The sequence below is a fragment of the Syzygium oleosum genome, unplaced genomic scaffold, assembly GCF_021117445.2.
Source record: "Syzygium oleosum isolate NSW1041296 unplaced genomic scaffold, Sole_v2.1 Sole_v2.38, whole genome shotgun sequence".
NCBI lineage: Eukaryota > Viridiplantae > Streptophyta > Magnoliopsida > Myrtales > Myrtaceae > Syzygium > Syzygium oleosum.
The window spans coordinates 1,175,802-1,192,415 of NW_026607522.1; the positions used below are offsets into that span (position 1 = coordinate 1,175,802).

Below are 16,614 nucleotides of genomic sequence, written 5' to 3' on the forward strand. Positions count from 1 at the left end.
TGTCAAATTGATCTAATACAATTAATTTGAAAGATACTTTAGGTTCTATTCTATTATAACACAATGGATGAAAGTCGTGATAGATCTTGGAGGCATAAGTTGTAACAAATTGTAAACCTGGTTATGTTGGGTCATGCTTCAGTTCAATTCTATCCTACGTGCATGTTACGATCAATCTACTCATTTGCATTTTTTTTTGTCGATCCATGATTGTCTACTTTGAGATGATTGCCTTCAAGATGAGAAAAACGGATGAAACAAACTAAAGGTGTCGTAACAACGGCTATGTACATCGTAGAAAGTTCTAAACTTTTTAGCTTGTTTTGTAACTCAGTATTAAGTCAGGTTACAAGTGCAATAAGTCGAAAATCAGTAAGTTATGACCAAAATCGCCCTGATTATGATGCACTCCCTCTAATCGTACGACCTATCACAACTTTAAAAACGACAAGGTAGCGATGGAAATGTCCATTGGCCACGTACATTTGCTTCCAACTTATGACCTATTACAAGTGTTGTATATTGATAATCAGTAAGTTACGACAGGAAAGACCTTCGTCACAAAATGTTTGCTCTAAGTTGACGACTTTTTATGATGCACCTATCCACAGTCTTTGGTTTCGGGGACATGTGGAAGTATCATTTCAAATTTTGACAATCATAGCAAGTCATAAATCTAATTATGCATTTTCGTAATATCAGAATAAATGTGCCACGGCAACAAATTATTTACATTGTAACAAGTTATTAACCCTATTAGCTTATTTTGTAACTTAGAACAATTTGTCAGTGGGTGCAAGAAAGTAAAGAATATTAAATATAAGATTAATTTTTCACTATGAGGAAGGAGTGAAATTATGTTTTACTAATAATGTGAAATTTTAGGCAGAACTACCTGGAACTCAAAACATATAAATCATTAAAACATGACAACATGAATTAAAGAATCGAACAACACATACGGTTGGTACTGATAGTTCTCTAGATAGCAAAATTGTGTGCTCATTTCCTATTTTGAATAAAGCTTTACGTGTTCTATTTTAGAGGGCTAGTTTCAGATTAAGATAGTTAATGGTCGGCTCTTTGTTAGTGGGTAGTGGGCCTTTTTAAACTAGCATGAAAGACACTTTAATGAGACGCTCGTAAATTCCGTATGGGAATGTTATTTTACCGACCATACATGTAAACTTTCATGGAAGATGGACTAATTTGATGGGATCTTGTTAACTCCCTCAAAGAAGTTGGTAATTTTGTTAATTTAATAGAATTTTGGTAAATTCTCTATGGTGTTGGAAGTTTACCATTCTATCTTGTAAAATCTTAAAGAAATTGGTAAATAGTTAATGTTATGGAATTTTGGCAAATTCCATATAAGGTTGATATTTGGTGTAAATTAAGAAGTTGGTAATTTAATAATTTATCAGGTGTTAGTGACTTTCTTATAGTACTCTAGTATATTACTAGCAACAATGGTAGAATTTAAAAGAAGTTGGAAGCTTACTAATTTGTTGGGATATTAGTAAATTTCTTGTGGGGTTGATATTTTACTAAATTCACTTGTAATGGTTCAAAAAAGTTGATGAATTACTGACTTATTGGAATGTTGGTAAATTTAATATAGTGTAGGAAATTTTCTTGTGATATCGGTAAAATTTAAGAAGAGTTGGTAATTTACTAATTCATTTGAGTTGGTAAATTCCAAATATTTTTTTTTATTAACATTATCAGAAATTTACCAGCAATTTCATAAATCTATTAACTGCAGAAAATTTTTGCAGATTTTCCCTTAATCGAACCCTGGAATCGTCTAAAGTTCAATCAACGTGTCTTCCCATCCATATTTCAGGAGAAACACCTCTCCTACTTCTCAAATTTTTCTATCTGCTAGATACGGCATGTTAGATAAGTTAGGAACAATATCATTTTTAGTTATTTGTTCTATTGTTGAATAAGGCGGTTGAATTGGTGTGAAGAGACGAAAAGAAAAAAGACTAGAGTAACTTTCAGTTCTGTAAAAGCAAAATGGTAGGTATAGCCAAATTGCTGTTTTTATGTTTGTACTGCACTTTCCATGTTAATGAGTACATTTCTCTGCCTCCCAAAGAAAAAACAAACTGCCGTGTCGCACATACAAACTTGCATGACTCCGAGGATTGCGATCTGTCCATACTTCCCAAAGTTCTCTAAAGAAGGCATTGGAAAAGATGAAACAAACTAGTACATCTCATGTTCACTGAATCAAAAGCCAAATTGCCTTCCATTCAAAAGAAAGTCGGACATGCCAAATCGAACGACTTTAGCATATGAGGACACTGAAAATTTCGATGAATTGCGCCAAAATATCTAAGTAACAATTCGAACACAAGAAGATGTCCATGACACTAAAGGGTAATGGTGAACTCAAATGCCAGAAATGTTGAGACTAATGGCGAATGCAAGATGAAACCAATGTAAAGGAAACTACGTCTGAGCTTGGACACCTAATTTTCTCTCCTTATGGGAAGGTTTATTTACACGAGGATCTTCTCTCAATGACCTAAATCTGGAGGAAAATGGGGTTCACAGTCTCTCAGCTTATTTCTGGAGGAAAATGGGGTTCACAGTCTCTCAGCTTATAAGGCCTTCGCGGATTTGGTTAATACATTTGAATTTTCTTAACCAGCAGCTCAAATTTTAGACCTTCAATGCTAGCTTCTGAGAAGCAAGAGCTTCGGCCTCAAGGGTGGGGTCCCATAAAATTGTAGTTTCAGCAAATAACAAGGTCCCGGCATATGGGTCCATGTTTGAGGCGGGACACCCATCTTCCAAGTAACCTGTATATCATTTTAAGCCATGAATTGACTGAGCAAGGAAGGTGAACTTTCCATGTTTTATCAATATTAAAAAATAATGGAGCATTCTAGAAAGTTTTTTGAGGCACTAAAAGAATCAAAATGTCCAAGTCTTCACTTAAAATAAGTTCCGTAAATATTGGATTAGTAATGACTGATATGAAGATTTACTTTGTTTAGGAAGAAAAGTGGGGGAATGCTTTATGAGTGATAACAGTTAAAATTTCTTTCATAGTAACAATCATAGAATCCACTGAGACTAAAAAGAATAGTAAGTACTTTCTATGTACTATTTTTTTATGGTAGCATTTCTTGAATCATCCATGAAAGTTAAGGGTCTTTGATTGATACTCAGTCAAAGTACAGAAGGGAACTGGTACCTTTTTCTTACTCCTTGGTGTCATGGCCCACACGGATTGAGCAACCGTGATTGGCAACTACCTGCATAACGAAATTCAAGTAATTCAGGCATCACCAAAAAAAAATTGCGTTCAATTTAATAGGCAATCTTCAAATTTGATAAGCAGCTGGTATGCTTCTTCTGAGTATTACCCAAGAAAATGTGTCGATATTGGTTTCATGCTTTCCCGTCAACCTTCTCTTATTTCCTTCTCCAAAGGCGCTACTGTGCTCCTCACGGCGAAGTGAGAGATTCAGAATACCCGTCTTTATCACTTCGAAGCCTCCCTCTTTCTCTCAAGCTTTTTGTACTGCAGAAAAGATGGGGAACACACTCTTAAAAGTTAAAAGTCATTCAATGAACAAAAATACCTAACCAAGTCCATGTTATTTTTTTGTGTGAACCTGTAGTTAGTGTAGCATCGTGCACCACTCTAGTCACCCTGAGAAGGAGGAGAGTATTTTTATCAACTTTGGGATAATATATTGCTTAAATAGTGGTAGTGAAGTCAGCTACCTCTATCGGCTTCGGATCTAACGTGAGGACAATAACAGCTTGGTCAGTTATTCTCTGTCATATAAGCAAAATAAACAATTAAGAATTTGACACTTATTCTGTTAGCCATTAATGGCATTCCGTTATTTTCTTGAGCAACTAATAAAAATTTCACCACAAGAAGGTTTCTTGAACACCATTTATGATCCCCTGCTTCAATTCCCATCCTTGGTCCCACTTGGTATTCTTACTGCACGATAGAAGACAGTGTTGATGGCAACAGTTCTGTGCGTTTTTTTCTTTTGTAAAACCAGGCAAAATGGAGGTCAGATATTACCTGGCCTGGCATCACCTCTCCATTGGCGCCACTAATGTTGATATCAGCATATAAGCAAGCCTTCTAGTGAGCATTGGATATGTCTCGGCCGAATGACTTATCCACCCCAACACCACAGTAAAAAGGCCCCTAAATGAACATAAAACCTCGTACCACAATAAAAACAACTTAGCCTATAATCCATCAATCTATAGGCAAATTCATTGTGAAACAATTTCTCACCTGGATATCCTCCAACAGGCCAACCCTATGGCCATTGAACATTTGTCTGCCATAGGGTGTTTTCTTGCTCAATCCCATACCTAATGTGAACATTTAGTCTATAGTCATGAAATTGTCCATTTCAAAACTTTATAATTCACTATAGAAAACTCACGTTTTTGGATCTTCTACCATGAAACTTCATTGATATTCTTTGGGTTCCTGAAAATTCAGCAATCCTGGCACGTTTGGTTGTTGGGATCGACTCCCCAACTGGTGTGTATGAATCGCAAATTACCTGCAGATAAACAAGTATTCTCCATAAACTAATTGAAACGTCCTTTCTCGCTTGACTAACCTGTTCAAATCATCTTATAAATGAACAATTTTTGACAACATAAAACTCGTTCCGTGGATGATTACCAAGATATTGTTCCCTTGTTGAGGAAAACTCCTATTAATTTTGAAGTTGACAAAACCTTCTATGTTATTATAAATCTGATACTTATTCTGAACTATTCCAGGTCTGTATATTCTGGAAGCTCAGAAGAAAGTTATTCAGACTTTACAATCTGTCAAGTATATTTTTGAAGACCCACATAATCGAAGTTCTGAGATTCAGAAGCAGAAGTTATTCAGATGCAGATGCAGAAGTTATTCAGATGCAGATGCAGATGCAGACGAAGAAATTATTCAGACGAAGAAATTCGTCGAGACACGTAAGAAATTATTCGAGACGCAGAAATTCTTGAGACGCAGACGCAGGAGTTCTTCGATGCGTCGAGAATATCTTCGACGGAATTCGAACGTAACACAACGCTAGTGATCGGCATGGATTTCACGAAAGAATGTTCGATTGTCTCAATCGAATCAAATTGATTGACAATCAAACATCATGACAAGAATGCATTACAACGGACAAAGTTCTACTTATGGAAACCAAGATTCGATTGTATGGGCGACCGGAATCGCGGGATTCGGAATCTGTCAACCAACGGCTACTCAATCCTTACTATACAAATCAGCCCAAGGTAAAGATTGGAAGATGATCCTCTCGAAAGCTGTCCAACGGCTAGTTTGGAAGCAGAGGAGTATTTAAGGAGATCAACGAGCAGCGGGAAGCGATGCAGAATCAAGAATCAACAAGTCCAAAGTCTGAGCTTAATCCAATCATTTTCTCTTGTCATTCTGAGCCAAATATTAAGATCTTGAGGGACACTTTGTAAGAGTGATTGTATGAGATAGAGAGTCCTATCATACACAAGAGTGTTAACACTCGAAGTTGTAATTCCTCTTGATTACATAGTGAAATCCACCAAGAGGTCAAGCGTGGGAGAGTGGACGTAGGCTTGCTATAAGCCGAACCACTATAAACTTGTGTGCGATTCTCTTTCCCTTATCTCTTACTTTACATTCGCACATCAAGAGCATGATCTATATAATCTGTCTTGAATCTGAATTTTATTCAGACTCTTCTGTGATTTATTTTGTTTCCGCATAAATTACTAAAAATTGTTTTAGATCACCTATTCACCCCCCTCTAGGTGATCCTTCCTAGCTACATCAATTGGTATCAGAGCAGGTTGCTCATTTATTGAAGTGTCTTACTTCTGAGCTAACGATCTATATGGCTAGCTATGGTGGTCCAGGGCTCATTGAAGGACAGAGCAACAACAGACCACCTTATTTCGATGGCAAGGAATATAGTGTCTGGAAGAATAAGATGAAGGCATTCATAAAGTCAATTGATCACATGCAATGGGATGTCATCATCAGAGGTGTCAATCCAAAGCCTTCTGATTCAAAAGAAAAGGCAGATGCAAGTAAAGCAGCAGATCCTCCATTATCTCAAACTGAGATATCCAAAAGAGAAACCTTAGACTCCAAAGCAATTTATTCTCTTTATTGTGCCTTATCACCTATTGAATATAAAAAAATTGCTACTTGTGAATCAGCTAAGGAAATCTGGGATACTCTTCTTATTACTTATGAAGGAATAGATCGAGCCAAGGAAACTCAAATTAATCTTCTGCTTGGTCAATATGAATCTTTCAAAATGAAGCCTGGAGAATCAATTGCTGATTTATATGACAGGTTTACTGATATAGTAAACGGTCTTGCTTATCAAGGACAACCAGTTCCAGATGCAATGAAAGTCAACAAACTTCTGAGAGGACTGACAAATCAGTGGGACAACATCAAAACATCTCTTCGAGAGACACAAAGGATCAAGCCTCTATCAGTGAATGAGTTGATTGGAACTCTTCAATCATATGAGACTGAGAAACGAAATGAGGAGATTGAATCCAAAGGTAATAAATCAATTGCTTTGAAGACTAACATTGATTCTGATGCAGATTCTGAAGATGAAGACGTTGATGATGAAGAACTAGCTCTGTTTATAAAGAAGTATAAGAAAATGAAGATCAAAGGAAGAAACCTCAGGGGAAAGAAGCCTTTTGAGAAGAAGAAATCTTTCGATGAGACAGAAAGATCGAAGGATGTTATATGCTTTCACTATAAGAAACGTGGACATATCAAGCCAAATTGTCCACTTCTGAAAAAGAAGACCAAGTTTGAGAAAGCAAAGAAGGCCTTAAAAGCAGAAACCTAGAGTGACACAGAATGTGAAGACAGTGATGAAGATTTCTGTCTAATGGCTAAGTCAGACTCAGACTCAGATTCAGATTCTGATCCCAAAGTGGAAATTGAGGTAAAACATTCGACATGCCTATTGAGGTATCAAATTACATTGATGAATTATGCTTTGAATTCAAGATCGCTCTTAAATGCATCTCTTCTTTGAAAAAGGAAAATTCATCACTGAGGCAACAGGATGTTTCACAAAAAGAAAAAATCGATTTCCTTCAAAAAGAATTTCATCAAGTTAAGGAAAGTCGAGATTTTCTTTCCAAAGAAAATGCAGTTTTGAAAAAGCAAGTTTCAGAAATTACTTCCAAATTTTCAAAGGGTTCAGAAACCTTGAAGCATATCCTTTCTATCCAAATTCCTTACTACAACAAATCTGGTCTCGGATTTGTAAAGGAAAGTGATAGCTTGATTGATTTTCCAAAGGTCAAGGAGAGATTAAAACAAAGACCTCCTCGACAAGCTTATAAAAATCATTTCAAAAGGAATTTTGTAAAACCTGTTGGTCGAAGTGCACTCAAGTGCTCAAAATGTGGAGATCCACAACATTTTGAGAATGAATGTCCTAAGGTCTGGAGACCTGTTAGAAGAGATTTTGTTAAGACAGCCTATACTAATGCTCAAGGACCCAAACAAATTTGGGTACCAAAGAAAACTTGAGATGTTGTGTTTTTTGCAGGTTACCACAAAGAGAAAAAGAAAGTGGTACCTAGACAGTGGATGCTCTAGACATATGACAGGAGATCCAAGTATATTCGTTGATCTACACAATCTGAATGGTGGAAAAGTATCCTTTGGAGGAAATACCAAAGGAAAAATCGTTGGCAAAGGAACAGTTGAAATTGGAGGACTTACAATCAATGATGTCTCGTTGGTAAAAGGACTCAACTACAACTTGATAAGCATAAGCCAACTATGTGATACTGGTTTCGAATCAACTTTCAAGAAGATACATGCTCGGGGACAAGCAAAGATTCTTCTCAAACATTTACGGGGAGAAGACATGGCAATATCTATCTTCTAGATGTCAATCCAAACTCCACTCATTGCTTGATCTCAATCAAAGAGGATGAAGATCTATGGCATAGAAGGCGGGGCATATCAGTATGAAACAAATCTCAAAGATCTCAAACAAGAAACCGGTTCGAGGTCTACCAGATTTGAAATACGGGAAAACAGAGTTATGCAATGCCTCGCACTCTAGGAAAACAAGTAAGAAGTTCTTTCAAGTCTATACATCATGTTTCCACCGATCGTGCTTTGCGCCTTCTTCATATGGACCTATTTGGACCAACCGTAACACAAAGTATTGGTGGTAAGAAATATTGTTTAGTCATTGTTGATGACTTCACAAGATTTACTTGGGTGTTCTTTCTTGCTCATAAAAATGAAGCATTTTCATATTTTTCAAAATTTGCAAAAAGAGTTCGAATGAAATGGGTTATTCCATTTCCGCATTAAAAGCGATCATGGGGGAGAATTTGAAAATCAAAGTTTTTCAGATTTTTGTGAGGAAAATGGCTTTCAACACAATTTTTCTACTCCTTACACACCGTAACAAAATGGTGTTGTGGAAAGGAAAAATCGTTCTTTGCAAGAAATGGCAAGAACTTTGCTGATTGAAAGCAAAATTCCTTTTTATTTCTCGGCAGATGCGTTTTACAAAGATGCTATATCATTAATGAGCTTTTCTCGACCCATTCTTGAGAAAACCCCTATGAGCTTTACAAAGGTAGAAAGCCCAACATTTCATATTTTCGCGTGTTTGGTTGTAAATGCTATATCCTGAAAAATCCAAATGACCGCATTGGAAAGCTTGATTAGAAAGCAGATGAAGGATTTTTCCTTGGATACTCAACTTCAAGTAAAGCATACAGAGTCTACAACAAGAACTCTCAGACTGTTGAAGAATCAATGAATGTGAGGTTTGAAGAAAACATTCAGACTCACAGAGATGAATCGAACCATCTCCCAACATTCAAGAATTATCGAAGCATCGAAGGCAAAGAAGATATAATACGGACTCAACCGAAAGTTCGAGTCCGCAGATTTTCGAAGGAAAAATATGACAAAAGCTGGAAACATAAATCCAGGTCATCCGAAGAACCTCGTTATTGGAGAAATAGAAGATGGTATCAAGACAAGATCCAAACACAAAGAGAACATCAGCAACTTGGCTTTGATATCAGAAATAGAGCCAAAAGAAGTTGGTGAAGCTTTATCAGATGAAAGCTGGATCGATGCTATGCGGGAGGAACTTCAGCGAGTTCGGAATCAATAAAGTATGGGAGCTTGTGCCAAGACCCAAAAATCATCCGAATTGGAACAAAATGGGTATTCGAAACAAACTTGGATGACAAAGGGAAAGTTACAAGAAACAAAGCAAGATCGGTTGCAAAAGGCTATTCTCAAGAAGAAGGCATAGACTATGATGAAACATATGCACCAGTTGCAAGGTTAGAAGCCATTCGGCTACTACTAGCTTATGCTTGTTTCCATAACTTTACATTATTTCAGATGGACGTGAAAAGTGCCTTTCTGAATGAATATATCAAAGAAGAAGTATATGTAGAACAACCACCTAGTTTCGAAGAACCAAGAAAGAGTGATCATGTCTACAGACTCAAGAAGGCTCTTTACGGTCTGAAACAAGCACCAAGAGCTTGGTATGAAAGGTTAAGTAACTTCCTTCTGCAAAATGGCTTTACCAAAGGTAAAGTTGATACAACTTTATTTGTTAAGAAAAAGGGTAAGGATTTCTTAATTGTTCAAATTTATGTTGATGATATAATCTTTGGATCTTCTAACGAATTGCTATGCAAGGAATTCTCAAAGAATATGCAGAATGAGTTCGAGATGAGTATGATGGGAGAATTATCATTCTTTCTTGGCCTTCAAGTAAAACAAACCAAAGATGGTACATTCATTTGCCAAGAGAAGTATGCAAAGGAGATTATCAAGAAATTTGGATTACAGAATTGCAAGAAGACAGACATTCCCATGTCTCATTCATCCAAACTGGACAAAGATGAAAATGGTAAAAATGTTGATCAGAAGGTATATAGAAGCATGATAGGCTCTTTATTATATCTAACTGCATCTAGACCTGACATTCTTTTTAGTGTCTGTATGTGTGCAAGATTTCAATCGACCCAAGGGAATCTCATTTCTCTAAGAAAAAGAATAATCAAATACATTGGAACATATCCAATGTTAGGTCTTTGGTATTCCAAAGATTGATTTTACTCTTACTTGGATATTCGATGCTTGATTTAATGGATGTAAAGTGGACAGGAAAAGTACTTCGTGTACATGTCAACCTGTTTGGGAATATGTTGGTATCCTGGTACTCAAAGAAGCAGGAGTACGGTTGCACTTTCATGAAACGGGTAATATGTAGCATTGGGAAGTTCTTTGTGCACAGATTACGTGGATGAAGCAAGCAATTACAAGACTTTGATATTGAAGAATCAAGTGTTGCAATCAAATGTGACAACACAAGTGCAATCAATTTGACAAAGAACCCAATTCTTCATTCTCGTGCTAAGCATATTGAAATCAAGCATCACTTTATTCGAGATCATGTTCAAAATGGTGATGTAAATATTCAATTTATTGATTCTAAGAATCAATTAGCTGATATATTTACAAAACCTCTTGATAAATCTTCATTTGAATTCATCAGAGAAAAACTGTGCATTACTTATCCATTTTCTTGAAGTGTTTGATAGACAGGAAATTGTTCAGACTCAAGTATTCTCAGTCTGAACATTTTTCAGACTCACAACGAAAGGTACGTTCCTTATTCAAATTTTGGCGGGTATATAATTAACATTTTTGGCAGGATACTTTTATAATTCGTTATACTTGGAAGCAAATCAGGTATGCATTCTATTTTATCTGCTAAAATCTGCCTAATATATTGATATGTTTGGTTAAGTTTTAAAGAGTATATTTTCTTCCTACTTGTTTGGGATATCTCTTAATTTCTAAAAGTACTTTTTTCCTTCCAAAAAGTTATCAACCTCCTTTTTAAGCCCGTCCTTCTCTTTTCAAACCCTATCAGTACGATCTTTTCCTCTCAAAAACCTTCCGATATACAGAGACTCTCCTCTTCTTCTTCCAAAAGATCGAAACTTTCGTCTTCAAAGGTGATCATAATGCCGGTCAAGATGGTGGTCCACAGAAGATCTTCTCGTATTCTTAATCAAGACTCAAAATCTACCGCACCGGCGGAATTTTTAGAAGTTTCAGACTCAGAATCCGATCATCATGCCGACCCTTCTGAAGCGTCAACCCCTCAGCGTTCGTCTCCACCGAAATCGTCTGGTAAAACTGATTTTCGGTTCATAAACATTAAACGTGTGTGGGAGAATTATCAGAGGCTGAAAAGGAATAATGCCTCTGAGTCGGCCCTTCGTGCTTGTCTGAAAGACAACGATCTTCGCTCTGAAACTCACCTTGTGAAAATCTATTCTGAATACTGCACTAAATCAGGGCAAGTTCCAACCAGCACTACTCCACAAGAAACTTCTTCAAGAAAGGGCAAAGAAAAAGTTGGAGAAGCTTCAACTCCATCTGAAAAGAAATCGGTTCATGTAAGCCCTAAGACATCTAGTGCGTCAAAATTTGTTGTTCCAGATGATGATGCACGATTTTTTGAGAATTTTGAGATGAAAGTTGGAATAGCATCTGGCTTGCCTGGAACAGGAGGCTTATTCGGAAGCACTTCGCGCATCGATGTACTACAGTCGTTACTTGATAGAGGAGTAATGAATAATAGAACTGTGGATTTCGAGTATTTGGAGAAGGCTGGAATTTCGTATTTAACCCGTTTGAAAAATTAGGGGTTTATGAATTTTGCCTTCAATCTGCCAACACTTATGCTGAATTAACTGCCTACTTTTATTCAAATCTTTCAATTCTGTCACCAAATTGGTTACAGTTTACTATTGGTGACAAGAAAGTTGATTTAAAGGCGCATGAGTTGGCAAGGATAATTGGAGCCACACACTCCACTTTTACTCCATTGGCAGTAAGTCTTGAAGAGGCTTCTCAGCTAGCTTCTGAAAATCCGAATTTTGCTCAAGGATCAAAAAGACATCTCTCCTATTCTGACTTATCAAGACGATCGGTGATCTTGCATAAGATCATCATCAATTGTTTAAAGCCAAAGGATGCCTCAAAAACTGACCTTTCGAAATCAGAGATCAAGCTCATTTGGGCTATCTTGACAGGTCAATCCTTCTCTCTCCCTCACCTCATAATATTCCATATGTACAGAGCATTACAGAAAGATAAGGGTCATCTGCCATATGGAGCTTTGATCACTCGTATCTTCATGTATCTCAATTTATCTATTCCTGGTGAGTTGCGAGAAACTATGCTTCCACTTATGTTTGTTGGAGAAAAAATGCTCTCCAAAATGAAGAAATTTGAAGATGTAAGGGACATAGTAAAAAGGAAAGAGGCTCGAAAGTCAGAGGCAAAATCTGTTGGCAAGAAAGTTCAGACAGAAAAGGAGCAAAGGAAAAGAACTAGTTCAGCAAGCAAGCAAACTGATTCTCCAACCCCAATCAAAGTGTACAGAAAGAAAAGAAAAACTCTTTCGCATGATGAAAATGATGAAGCGAGCGAGAACACTTTGAATCGGGTCACACTGCAGAACAGAACATGTTCCCGAACCAGCCCAAATGTTTTGAACCAATTCATGAAGAGCATGTTTCGAAGAACAATCACTGTTCGGGGAGATTCCACAGAATCAACCGCAGAGGTACAATCGATCCGAAGAAGCTAATGACCAAGGTCGCCATCCGAAAATCGAACATCCTTTCTATTACGCTCGAGATAAAGGACAAAGCGGTCTCTAAAACAAAATTTGCGAGAACCTACGGTAAAATTGTTGAGGAAAACACCAAGGCTCAACAACTTCAAGCAGCAGCAGATAAAGCGGAATTAGAGGAAGCCATTGCTATGTGCTCATCCAGCATGGATAAAGCCATAGGTCAATGCAGTTCGAAGATTGAGGAGGCTGTTTCAATATTGGAAAATTTTCAACTGATTCGTACTCCTAAAAAATAGCCTGTTTTTCAACATTTCTCTCTATTTTTTTTCAATTGGTCTGTAATATTTCTCATACTTATTGTTAGACTGATTGATTTCTTAATATCAGTGCTTTATTCTATCAATTACTATTCTTTTTGTTGATGACAAAAAGGGGGAGAAATTATATTGCAGATTTACAGGTTATTCTCAAAGGATGAAAGACACAGATATCAACAGAGTTTGCTATTTCAATCTGTGTTTATTGAGCTTAATATGTTTATTTTCAAAATAATTCAATCTGCAAAGAAAGTTTTGTCACCATCAAAAAGGGGGAGATTGTTGAGGAAAACTCCTATTAATTTTGAAGTTGACAAAACCTTCTATGTTATTATAAATCTGATACTTATTCTGAACTATTCCAGTCTATATATTTGGAAGCTCGGAAGAAAGTTATTCGACTTTGCAATCGTCAAGTATATTTTTGAAGACCCACATAATCGAAGTTCGAGATTCGAAGCGAGAAGTTATTCGGATGCGAGATGCGAAGTTATTCGGATGCAGATGCAGGCGAAGAAATTATTCGAGACGAAGAAATTCGTCAGACGCATAAGAAATTATTCAGACACAGAAATTCTTCAGACGCAGACGCATGAGTTCTTCTGATGCAGACGCAGAATTCAGAACGTAACACAACAGCTAGTGATCTGGCATGGATTTCACAGAAGGAATGTTCTGATTGTCTCAATCTGAATCAAACTGATTGACAATCAAACATCATGACAAGAATGCATTACAACGGACAAAGTTCTACTTATGGAAACCAAGATTCTGATTGTATGGGCGACCAGAATCAGCGGGATTCAGAATCTGTCAACCAACGGCTACTCAATCCTTACTATACAAATCTGGTCCAAGGTAAAGATTGGAAGATGATCCTCTGAAAGCTGTCCAATGGCTAGTTTGGAAGCAGAGGAGTATTTAAGGAGATCAACGAGCAGCAGAAGGCAGTACAGAATCAAGAATCAACAAGTCCAAAGTCTGAGCTTAATCCAATCATTTTTCTCTTGTCATTCTGAGCCAAATATTAAGATCTTGAGGGACACTTTGTAAGAGTGATTGTGTGAGATAGAGAGTCCTATCATACACAAGAGTGTTAACACTCGAAGTTGTAATTCCTCTTGATTACATAGTGAAATCCAGCCCGGTAAGGCAGTAAGCGTGAGAGTGGACGTAGGCTTGCTATAAGCCGAACCACTATAAACTTGTGTGCAGATTCTCTTTCCCTTATCTCTTACTTTACATTCTGCACATCAAGAGCACAGTCTATATAATCTGTCTTGAATCTGAATTTTATTCAGACTCTTCTGTGATTTATTTTGTTTCCGCATAAATTACTAAAAATTGTTTTAGATCACCTATTCACCCCCCTCTAGGTGATCCTTGCTAGCTACATCACAAAATGATCCTTGAAAATTGCTTGAGGGCTGTTAAAAAATCAAGAACTTGATGGAATGATGTGAAGGTAAATACAGCATGACAGTTTTGGGTTTATGTTAGCTTACTCTAAGGTCACTTCACTATCCTCCCCTGTAGCTTGATCAATCTTGATCCATCCTAGTTCCACTAGGGAAGTTCGAACAGTGCTCAACGTGTCTAGGGATCGTCGATTATTTAGGAATCAATAGATAAGTAGCATGTAGCACACAAAAAGGAAAACGCTACATATGTTATTGTCGCCATTCATACCCTTGATTTGCTGCCCAGATCTATGCCAGAACCTTCGATCCTGTCTCATAGTTAGATTAACATTAAAACGTTAAACAAGATTTGCTAATGTAGAAATTGAAAAAATAAAAAAGGTCACTTGTTGAATGTGCATAAAGCATACGACATATTTATTCTGATGGTAGATTGACAAAAAAAATGCGAACTTATTATCTTAGTACAAAATAGTTCTAGTATTGTTCATCTATTTGTGCACCAGACTTAAAGGTTCTAGGCATTAAAACATGCCGATTGTATTCTGCAATTGTCGTATTTGTGACATCCCGAATTTTGGCCCATTTTTGGGATTTATAAAAACGCGTAATTTGTCAGTGTGCTTATAGTAAAATCTCGCCCGGGAACTGATTACTCCCGGTCATCATTTTAAATTAGAGATTTCGCTAGAATCGCACTCGATCAAATTTGGCCGTTATTTGGATCCCGAACTTGGTAGTCGATTTCTGGGAGTTTCGGGACAAAATAAATTGGACGGTGTCGATATTGTTGTGGCCAGCGTTGAGATTGTCAGGAATGATGGAAAAAGGGGAGTTTTTGACCACGTGCGAATTTGGACTAGTAGACCTCCCTCGTTATGATTTGGTCTAATTAATTTGGCCTTTGTCCCTTTTTATGTGCGAGGCTTATTTTGGACCGGTAGACCACTTTCGGTTTTTAATTTGGGCCATCGGATTTCAAATAATATTTGAATGTTCAAATATTTTCTTTTATTCTCCCTCTCTCTCTCTCTCTTCTGCCGCGCCTGTCCTCTCCGCGCACGTCTCCCCCTGCCCACGTCCCTTTAGCCCCTGCCATGCAGACCAACTCCCACCTTCCTTCTCTCTCTCTTCCTTTCTTCTTTTCTTTTCCTTCTTTCTTCTTCCTTTTTTTCCTTCTTCCTTCTTCGTCTTCGGCCCGACCGGCCGGTTCTCGCTCGTTCCGCTACGCTCGCTTAGAGTGCTTGCTCGACCGCCCATCCAGCTCCGCCTCGACGCCGCCTGGGCAGCAACCGCCGACGACGCCGCTGCCGTCCTCCCTCGCACCGTCGTCGCGCCGCCGCGCGCGGCAAACGGCTCCGCCCGACGCCCGCCTTCCTCCTCTCCCCGCCCGCGCAGAAGCTCGGTTCGCACGCCGTGTCCGGCGAGTCCCTGCCCATCGTCCCGGTCGTCCAGGCCAGCTTCCCTGCAACCGCCCCGACACCCGGACGTCGCCGCCATCGTCCCGGCCGTCGCCTTGCTGCCCCGTCACCACCGGGTTCGCCCCCTTTCACCGGTGGCAGTGCGTCTTCAGCCCGGAGCGCCGTTGCCGTCTACGGGTGCCGTCGCCGTCACCTCGGTGCCGCCGCGCCGTGAGCCGCCGTTCCTCTCACCTCGGCCCGATTCGGCCCCTCTCCCTTCCAACCCGTGAGCCCCCTTCCCTCTCTTCCTCTTTGTTTTGGCCGTGGAAGGCCCTTCGCCGGAGGAGCTCCGCCGCCCGCATCCCTTGTTCCGGCGCAGATCCGTCGCCTCGCCCGCCCAAATTGGCCCACCGTTCCATTTCTCTCTCTATCTCCGACCGTGCCCTCTCTCTCTCCCTCTCTAGGCCGTGGATTAGCTTAAACCGTCGCCGCCGCGCTTGCCGTCGCCGGAGCCGCCGCCGCCGTTACTGTTCCGGCGAGGGACCGCCGCTGCCCAGCCCCTTTTCATCGCGTGTTTGGCCGTCTCAAGCTTAGGACATCCGATGAGTTTGACCCTAAACCCTAATTAGGATAATTTGCATTTCTAAATGGGTTTTAGGGGTTAATTAGGGTATTTTAGAGGTTAAATTGTGGAGGTTGTTAGAGGCTAATATGGTGGCTGATTTCGAGGCTTAGTGTGATGATTTAATTGAGATTTAGAGGCCCGTATTGTGCTGTG

The 16,614-nt window shown here is 38.8% G+C and overlaps 1 protein-coding gene and 1 pseudogene across 1 annotated transcript in view; both read right to left on the minus strand.

The window, feature by feature from the left end:
- LOC115693028 (disease resistance protein RGA2-like) overlaps positions 1-16,614 on the minus strand; it is a 30,309-nt gene that overhangs the window by 4,032 nt on the left and 9,663 nt on the right. The window lies entirely within an intron of this gene.
- Positions 2,586-4,696, minus strand: LOC115665709 (glutamine synthetase leaf isozyme, chloroplastic-like; annotated as a pseudogene).